The sequence below is a fragment of the Nematolebias whitei genome, chromosome 7 (genome assembly GCF_014905685.2).
Source record: "Nematolebias whitei isolate Nwh7 chromosome 7, NemWhi1, whole genome shotgun sequence".
Lineage (NCBI taxonomy): Eukaryota > Metazoa > Chordata > Actinopteri > Cyprinodontiformes > Rivulidae > Nematolebias > Nematolebias whitei.
In genome coordinates, this window is record NC_056504.1 from 40,795,665 (window position 1) to 40,805,708 (window position 10,044).

The 10,044-nt window shown below is 39.3% G+C and overlaps 1 protein-coding gene across 1 annotated transcript in view; it reads left to right on the forward strand.

Annotated features, from left to right (window-relative positions):
* Nucleotides 1–3,592: 3,592 nt before the first annotated feature.
* LOC119411919 (sodium-coupled neutral amino acid transporter 3) overlaps nucleotides 3,593–10,044 on the forward strand; it is a 46,772-nt gene continuing 40,320 nt past the window's right edge. Inside the window, exon 1 of the mRNA XM_037678875.1 lies at nucleotides 3,593–3,856. The gene's annotated coding sequence lies outside the window, so the exon portion shown is untranslated. The remainder of the gene's footprint in view (nucleotides 3,857–10,044) is intronic.

Below are 10,044 nucleotides of genomic sequence, written 5' to 3' on the forward strand. Positions count from 1 at the left end.
TTGTACTTTTACTTAAGTACAGTGTTTGAGTACTTTCTCCACCACTGAACTTAATGCTGTTCTATGATTTTGTAAGTAGTTTTCTCTTGTTTCTGATTGCTTGTTGCTTTATTTTTTTATTCATTCAACTTTTATTTATACAAGTTAGTCACACTGAGTCACAAGAACACATTTACAAGAGAGACCTGTGTTAGACATATAACATATAGAGTACAGACAACAATAAAAAGCAATTAAATTTCATTTCCTGTTCTGTTTTTATCTGGTGTAAAGCACTCTGAGTTACACTATGTCAATGAAAGTCTCTTTATAATATTTGATCTGATTTGTGCATTTGAGGAAGAAATTATTTCATTAAATTAAAAAAAATATAATAATTTGATGTGTGTTGTACAAAGTATTTGAACCTCTATATAAAAGGAGCCTTTAAGGACCTCAACAAGTAAAACCATAACACAAATTTCTTCTTTGCGCATTTTATTCATTTGAGGAAATGATAAGATTTAACTTTTTATTCATTCTTTGTTTTTCACTTAAATTCAAGTTAATCCCAAGTTGAAGCTGCAGGTCTCCTCCAGCCTGACTTTAAAGGGGCATTTCAGATATTTTGAAACACAGTTCTGTGGAACCGTTACGAACATATATGACGTCACTTGCTGTAAACATATAGGACCTCAGTTTGAATACATTCTTACTGAGCTGACAAGCTAACAGCCATTTGAAGTGAAGCAAAGACCAAAGTGAACAAGTTCACAATGGTTCACAAGAAGCCACAGCCCTACAAGATTGTCACTTTAACATTATATATAAATTTATAGCCTGGCTGCCGATTGGTCATGCAAATGTCAATTGACATGTAATGGTGTTACACGAAGCTGACAGTGATGCAAATGTTTATTAAGTCATTTTTAAGTAGCATCTATGGCATGTCTGAGCTTGGAGTTGTTTTAACATGGCAGCAACACTCTTTGGTCTTGACCCCACTCTGATTAGGTGTTGTCTGATTTCCATTTCTCCAGACTGGTGGCTCAAAAGAAAATGATCCACAACAGGTAAGATGTTATTTAACCATAGACTTTCCTCAGGACGCCACTTCAAAACCTGTGAACTACAGCTTTAAGCTTGGTCCCTGACTTCAAAGATTCAGTGTGTTTGCTATATTCAAAATCTGCCAAACGGAAGACATTGAACGATTCAAAATGTAATGTCTGCATTTACTTAAACAATTTGCATTTAAACCAGTTAATGCAGTTATTGGTTTATAATCAGACTCATAATAACTGAGGTTATCACCTGACTCCTCTGGTCCTGAGGTTAGTTCTCTTCTCAGCTGTTCTCCTTCTTGAGATAGTGACACCAGCTACGCCCTGTTGCCATGGTTACCCTACACGGTGTAGTTGTCTCGGCTGCCACAGAATCAATCATGTGTCATCTTTAAAGCTGACAGGTGGCTGAGTCAAGGTGAGCATCACCTGTTAAAAAAAAGCAGAAAGAAAAGAAGAAAGTAACAGTTCTAAAGGCAGTAATAAAAGGTCTTATCATAGCTTAACTGAGTTATTAAAGCCAAAAAAAGCTAAAAGTAGCACAACAGTAGGCACAAAAAGCAAAAGGCTAAAGCCAAAAACAGTAGATAATAAAATTACAAAAACAGAGCATTATGATGAAGCAGATCTCAAAGAGAACAATGTATCTGAAAGAATCAGAGATCTAAAGTATTTAATAATTTATTTAGTATTTAATAAACACTGGGCTCACCTCGATGAAGAAAAACACGTTGAGGGAAAAGCTTTGAATGTATAGCAAACATTAAAGCAGTGTGAACAAATTTAGAGGTAAATTAGCTTTAAAAGAGTCATCAATGCCTGCCACTGCTTGTGTTCGTCTGTCTGTTAGCAAAATATCTAATGAAACAGTGGGCAGTTTTTTTTTTTAAAACTCTCAGAACGCAGTCATTGACATAACTGATTACCCTTTGGAGTCAGCGTGATTCAAGATGGCCACCACAGCTAATGAAATTTATATATAACCTACACTCTACCACTTTTACTGATATTAGGCTGAAATTACGGCTGAGAGTCGTTGCCAACACATTTGCCAACTGCTGACAGATCACATGCAATCTTTGCTTAAAGCTTTGGCATAATGGACTCAAGTTTATCTGTTAGCAAAATATCACATGAGCCATTGGATGGACTTTAACAAAACTTTCAGAAAGTAATCATTGGATAATCTACAACTGTAACTTGACGAGTTAGTCCGATACAAGATGGACGCCCCAGCTAATCGAGTTTAGTTAATACAAAGGTAACGATGAGTTTTACATAAACTCAGCTAAAATTTGGTGATGTAGTAGCCGAGACTCATCCCCATCACACACTGCATACGCTAACAGCTCACACTTAAGTTCTTTGTTTTATGTTGGTTTGTCATGCAAGACAGTGGGATACACCCCCACCCACCCCAAGCAGGGGTGAATCTAAAATCTGCCCTTTAGGGGTGCTCAGCCCTTTGGCTTGAACAACACAGTGGCCATTGGTGTCAGAAGCATTTCTTATGTGTGGGGGATATTGTGGGGGGTCTGGGGGTCCTCCCCCAGAAAAATTTGAATGAAGTAGATGCCATTTTATGCATTCTGGTGTATTTTAACGGATCGTTAAACATATGTTTACCTACATATGTAAACACTTGATTCAATAGCTACTTTAGAGTTAATGGCACAACAAGAAGTAACCTGACCAACAGCTCTCCTTGTGTGAATAGAGCACGCTACCCACCCTCCACCACCGTCCCACAAATGCCAACATCTGTACTGTGGCAAACAATACAGACACACTAGGCTGGATTGGATGGATGGACAGGTCGTATGAGGAAATGACTCCTGCAAAGAAAAAAAAATCATAGATTTTACTGGCCCGTTCATCATTTATTCCAAATTTATTCAATATTTTTGGTGAATCTACTGAGTTTCATTACAAAATTCTAATGATGGTTTCTTAATTTTTCAAGGGTGCCGAGTTAAAATTTAGGGGTGATTGAGCACCCCCCCACTGCGCCCAAGGAGTGCTGTTTTTCTACTTCTACTTCATTCCTCCTTTGCTTTTAAACACGGCGGCTCTGACCAGGTGTTCATGAATAAAGATGCAGAAGAGGAGACCTGCTCTCATTTGACCACGTGTCACACGAACACGAGCTGCACACCGGCCGGAGGCAACAACACGATCCCCCAGAACCGAGTGACATCAAAGCTCTCCGCCGCGGATGACCCAGAAACTGAGCGCGTGCTGTCGGCGCCGTGTGCGTAAGCAGCAGAGCTGACACATGGTCCTCCCGGCGACTATTTACGTTGCTGGTGTCAAAATGGAGACTCGAAACAGCTTCTTTTTAAATTTTTTTTTTTTTTTTTTTTTTTAAACGAACGCAGCGATTAAAGAGAAACGCGTCTTGCGTGGTGCGTTCAGGAACAATTTGAAACGCGCCGCTCATGAATAATCCGCGGAGTGAAAAAAACGGCACCCCTTCCCCACAAAATGTGCGGACAGAACAATCAGTTCCAAACGCTCACTAAGGCGCGTGCCAAGCAGCTCGCGCGCGCTCTGGCTTCGCAACAGACACCCCACTAACATCATCATCCTGGACTGGTGCGTGCGGGAGGCGGAACCCGAACACTCCTCACATCCTACTTTTGTTCCGTCTCTTTGGAGGATTACTTGGACAGTTAAGCGGGAAAACAGATGACAGCGAGGCAGCCGGCAGGGAAGGACTGAAAAGATCCCAGACCGAACCGAACCGAGCCCAGGAGAGCTGTGTGTGGAGATATTTGGAGTTGAAGAAGGGCACCTCTGCTGCCACTTTCCTGGTAAGAGTCTAACCTTGATGTGATCCCTTTAAAGACTTCATGTAACCCAAGAACATCTGTGTGCAAATGTGCACCAGCAGCCTGAAGTAATGTTATATTATATGAGCTGCATGTAGGTGTTCTAACATGATGTACTTCATATTTCCTTCACAGAACCTGCTTGTTCTTCTCACTGAGTCTTTTACATCTATAATAATTATAAATATAAATAAATATCTAATGAGCTGTTCATAGGAGAGAAGAGTCAGATCAATAAAACATTTTTATGTAACTTTTAGGGAGAAAAGTCATTTAAATGTATTCTTATGGCTGTTTTTTTTTTTTTTTTTTTACCCTATATTACTCAAAATTATATCCAAATTGCAACGTGTAGGATTAGATTTGATGTTGGTTTATTTTTATTTTTGGATTTTGCAGCTTCCCACAGGTAAATAAATGTTGGGTCTGGGGTGTCGTGTTTGAGCTCTGGTGAGGCTACAGGTGCCATCTGCTCCTCATGTTTGGTGATCCTTCATAGCCTGAGCAGGGAATTCACACGTTCATTGGAGGAAAATCATAACTCTCTGCGCTGATGCAGGAATTAAATATTTGTATTTGCTTGACCAGTGGAAGTAGACATATATATAATAAGTTAAAAACATGATTTTATGGTAAGCCAAACAAAAAAAAATTGCTTTCATTTACAAAGAAATACACATACTATTAATATTTATTTTGATTTTAATGCACAGATATTAGAGGATGGACTGACAAGTGAACATTTAAGCTCAAACTTTTAATTGATCATAAGCATTATGGTTAATTTTTACGATGACCAACAGAAAGTCCGCACGCAGTTTTATAACCATCTGCAGAGGACATCAAGGACCAGGTTCTTCATATATGTGCTGTTCACTCACGGAGCAGAAGTTTGTCCTTTAAAAGACGTTCAGCTGACAGATATGGACGTTACAAACAACCTGTCAAAGAAGAAAAAAGAAAAATATGTAATCATATTTTCTTATCAGCTCCACAAGACAAACTCAACTTTAGCCCCAGGAAAAAAAAAAAAAAAAAAAGCATATTCTAAAATAATTGTGCCTGTTGCACAGAATATTATGCTGAAGCTGATGTGAGCCTGCTGGATATTCACAAACGTTTGTTTCTGAACAGCGTTACGTTGAAAAGAGAGACTGATGGCGAAACGAACCTACAACGTGTTTCATTTTTAACAAGCGTAAGTTTTGAGGAATTCCTCCCACAACTAACTGAACCTGGTCCCCCTTTTCATCCCTGACCTGTTTTAATGGAGGGGAGAAAGAAATAAAGATCATAGTTTTAGGCATTTAAACAGCAGGAAACTGTATAAAACAAATACTGGTGTTTTTGACACTGTGGCCTTTCAACACCGTTATATACCTTAACTGTTTTGTTTGGCCTAATTATATCCACCATCCAGGTCATGCTAGATTAGGGTGTGATTAAATTAACACAACAATAAATGTTGTCTTTAAATTTGTTAAGATCATATCTGATTTATTCAGGGTGCATTTAGGCCACGCTGCTTTCACAGAATCGTCTTATTACAACACATATCTTAACAGTTTTATTATGGATGATTTTCAGCCTAAAATAAGGTCACAATGCTTAAACTCTAGTTGGATAAAATGATTAGACTCTGAGCAGTCAGATACGCAGGACTGAGAGGCAGATTAGCAGCGTCCATAGTTTCTTTTAGATTTTTGTTTTTCTTCATTATCTAGTGGTTGATTTGTGCTCTGCGGTCTGTTCCCTGTGATATCGCACAGTGAATATTTGTAGAGCGGTTGAACAAACAAGGGACGAAGATTGAAAAAGAGTTTTATAAAGGGAAGTAAAATAAAGGTTCTGAATAGTTTTGAGCAGCAGGATTTATTATTTCAGAAGGCGACTATTGTGTGCCTGTACATGGACAGACAGTAATCACTGGCTGTTCATCTACAGCTGATTAACTTTTGGAGTCCAATCAACTCTATATGGCCGCTACAGCCAACTGACCTAAAACATGCCCTGAAAGAAAAAATAATAATCAAACTTTGATTATTTGTTAAAAAGTGGACCAAAATGGATATAATTCAGTCAGTTTTACACAAGTTGACTTAAATTGCAGTGTGTTTGGAGCTAACCCAAGAGGAGAACCACAGCCACCTAAAAAAACACATAAATTACCGTAATTTCCGGACTGTTGAGCACACCTGAATATAAGCCACGCCCACTAAATTTAAAAAGAAAAGAAAAGTTGTGCATATATAGGCTACGCTTGTCTATAAGTTTCAAGTGTCCACGCTGTAACATGAGATATTTACACAAAAAGGTTTTTTAAACTTTTAATTAAGTACGGACCGGTAACATGCGTACTGTAAAAGTTTTATTCTGAACAGTGCCTGTGAGGAAGGGAGGATGGAGGACAGCTTGTGCTGTCATTTTAAATGCACGAGTCACACTTATTCTTCAGGTCTCTCTTGTAAATGAGTCCTCGAGGCTCAATGGGATTTACCTGTATAAATAAAGGTTGATTGATTATTTCAAGTGGCTGCAAATACGTTCCCCTCACCCTGGAGGCACAACGAGGAGGGGAGGCGAGAACAGGAGTGGAACCCAGTTCCACTGGTCCACTGTGACCTGTACGGTAATTTCATTGGTCTTTTTTTTTTTAACCTTTATTTATACAGGTAGTCTGAATCACGTGGGTGCGGTCTTCTCGGAGTCCGGTTGGGAAAAAGAGATGTGTAATGGACAGCTATGTGAGCGCCCGGGTGTGACGAAGATAAATGTTTTGACTGCGTCAAGCTCGTTAGCTCGTCAAAAAAAAAAAAAAATCCATAAATTAGCCGCAGGGTTCAACGAGTATGAAAAAAGTAGCTGCTTATAGTCCAGAAATGACGGTACTATAACGCAGTCAGTTTTACAGTTGTTGAGCCAATATTTGGTGTAGCTGAGAGTCATTCACAACACATACCCTGAGTGGGACATCTTGTGATCTTGGGCAAGATCACAAGATGTCCCACTTAATGCCATTTCAAGTTTTTTTTTTCCCCTCAGCTACAACTTTGTCATTCCTCAATGATTTTAGTTTAAATTTCTGCAAGGTGGCGGGTGGGATGAAATCTTTTTAATCCCCAGTTTTTGAGCTTCAACATGATGCATTCACAGAAAATATTACCATTATGCATTCTCAAAGGACTGATTAAAGCACCTTCAGATTCCATTTTCGCACGCAATCATTTTTTCTGTTCTGTGAGTCGTGTATTGATCTCCTTATTTTGGCTGCCCCTTCAGAGTTTTCTGTCATTGGATTGGGATTTGGACCGCCGGCGTGGTGCTGTGGCATGTGACAAAGTCAGCAGTACAATATCTACCGTGGTGGTCACACACACTGCGTGAATGAATGAATGCATTGCTGTGCTCACTTCCATCGCCATGTGACGAGGAGGAAGCAGGAGAGAAATGGGTCGCAGAAGCCGGCAGAAGTGTGGCACTTTGTTTTGGGCCACATGATTGAGGGGAGACAGAGGTGGCATTGAGGAGACGGGTATGAGAAAGGGCTTATTGGATGGAAGTCTGCTTCCCGGCCAATTGTTCATTCTCTTTGTGTGTAGGTGCAACCTATCAATGTGTTAGTGTAGTCTTTTGTTTCTTGGTCTCTAGAAAAATCTAACAAAGTTGAGTCAGGTCCTCTGGACGGTTTCTTCTTGTTGAAACGTTTCGTCTTCCATCAAAAAGACTCCATCAGTCCGAGGAGCCGCAACAAGCTCAGTCTTTTTCTACCTGGATTACTGAGCATGAATCAGGATATTTTGAACCACTTTGCCTCAAACGAGTCGGCGGGAGAGAGGGCGGACTACAGAAAACACCTGAGCACCATCAAACTAGTTGACCCACTATGTGAAGGTGCTATTTATAAGACTGAGTTTGTTGCGGTGCCTCGGGCTGATGAAGACTTTTGGATGAAAGACTAAACATTTCAACAAAAATAAACTGCTCAGAGGACCTGGTTTAACTTTGTTAGATAATAGCAGAACTCATTTTTCGTTTAGGGGATTAACGTTTAACTTTGGAAACTGTTAGCAGAATTAGCTTCCGCTGAATTAGGTTTTGCCAACTTTAAGTTGGGGAATCAGAAGCTCAAAAAAAAAAAAAATAATAATCAATAGCAGAGTAAGTATTGGTTCAGAAGTTTTGGTAATTTTTTTATAAGCACAGCCCACATCCTCCAACTCTGCTGCTCAATCCAAAAGTGTATTTTTTCCCCAAAATATGGCTCCGTTTACTGGGAAGTAAACAGGCTTTCCTAAGGTAAAAGATTTATTGCCAAAAAGCATAGTTACAATGAAGAAACAATTGACCAAATACACATTTCTTACTTTTTGCGCTATCTTTATAATATCAAAGTTCATGCTCAATAATCCAGGTAAAAAAATCCAACAAAGTTAAGTCAGGTCATCTGGATAGTTTCTTTTTTTGTTGAAACATTTCGCCTTTCATCAAAATGACTTCTTCAGTCCGAGGAGCCACAAATAAACTCAGTCCCATAAGTAGCACGCTCACATAGTGAGCCAACCAGTTTGATGGTGATAAGATGGTTTTTGGTGTCCACCCTCTCCCCCATCAACTCGTCTGAGGCAGCCATGGCCAAAGTGGTTCAAAACATCAACGTTCATGCTCAATAATCCAGGTAAAAAAATCCAACCGAGGATATATATCTAACCAGGCCTTGGCCATGACTGCCTCAGACGAGTCGACGGGGGAGAGGGCGAACTCCAGAAACCATTTTATCACCATCAAACTGGTTGGCTGGTCCTCTACAGTATGTGATTGTGCTGCTTATGGGACCGAGTTTGTTGTGGCTCCTCGGACTGATGAAGTCTTTTGGATGAAAGACAAAACATTTCAACAACAACAAAAAAAATAAAACCACCCAGAAGACCTGACGTAACTTTGTTGTATCTTTATAACACACTCAGGAAACGCCAACAGTTTATCTTATACGTATATACCTTGCATTCAGTCGTTGTTCTGAACTTTGCTAGTCCCTGTGTTGAGTTGGCAAGTATGAAAATAGTTTATTGGTAATTGACTCTATATTACAGCTGGAAACAAGCACTAACACATTGTTCACATTAACCAATGGTTGCAGTTATCACCTTCGAGACAGCAGGTGTTGCCGCCTGTGAGCGGCCTCATGTCCAAACCTGTTCTGACTGCTGTATCTATCAAAGATGCCTCTTTTTTTTTTCAAACGGCAAGCAAATTGTGTTTGCTTTCCACGGCCGACAAGCTGTCTTAATCTCTCAGTGACACTTCTAACATATGCTTGTGGAGCTTTGGTAATCCCGCTGGATAAATTAGATTCAGCTTGGAGAACAGCCTTACCAACGCCACCGTTAAGTTATTGTCCAGGCAGGGACTCGTCACCCCGCCCTTTTCTCAGACGCAGAGCCGAAATCAGTTTTACATCAAGCTAATGCTTTGTTCTACATCAGGATTATGTTGACATAGTGTTAACCTGTGAGAATTTTGAAGCATAATCTTGACATTTGTCTCTGATGTGCCATCACAGAGGTCATTAATTATTTTTTCCTCTGCTTTTATTGACTGAACATAACACTGGCCATCAGATTTGGATAAAAGCATGGAGTAATCACACAGGGCAGGTGCTTTAATTAGAGCAATAAGAGGACAATTTGTGATGAAGCAAATGTTTTCCAAAGTATACATTTCACAACATTGATACAACTTGACAGGTCCACATGTGAATGAATTGTTTTTCCATATAAATATTTTACTCTGAGAAGATTAATGTTGCTTAAAGGAGGATTGCTCAAACAAACAAAAAGAAAAGAGAATAGGAATAAGAAACAGCAGAACTGTTGAATGGACATCTTATTATTGCCTACCGTCGAAAGAAAAAGGGCGATAATGTTTTTACACATGTTGGTGTTTGTGTTTGTCTGTCTGTTAGCAAAATATCTCATTTGCCACTGGAAAGCTTTTAACAAAACTTTCAGAAAGTAATCATTGGGTACTATCTATCTATCTATCTATCTATCTATCTATCTATCTATCTATCTATCTATCTATCTATCTATCTATCTATCTATCTATCTATCTATCTATCTATCTATCTATCTATCTAATCTATCTATCTATCTATCTATCTATCTATCTAT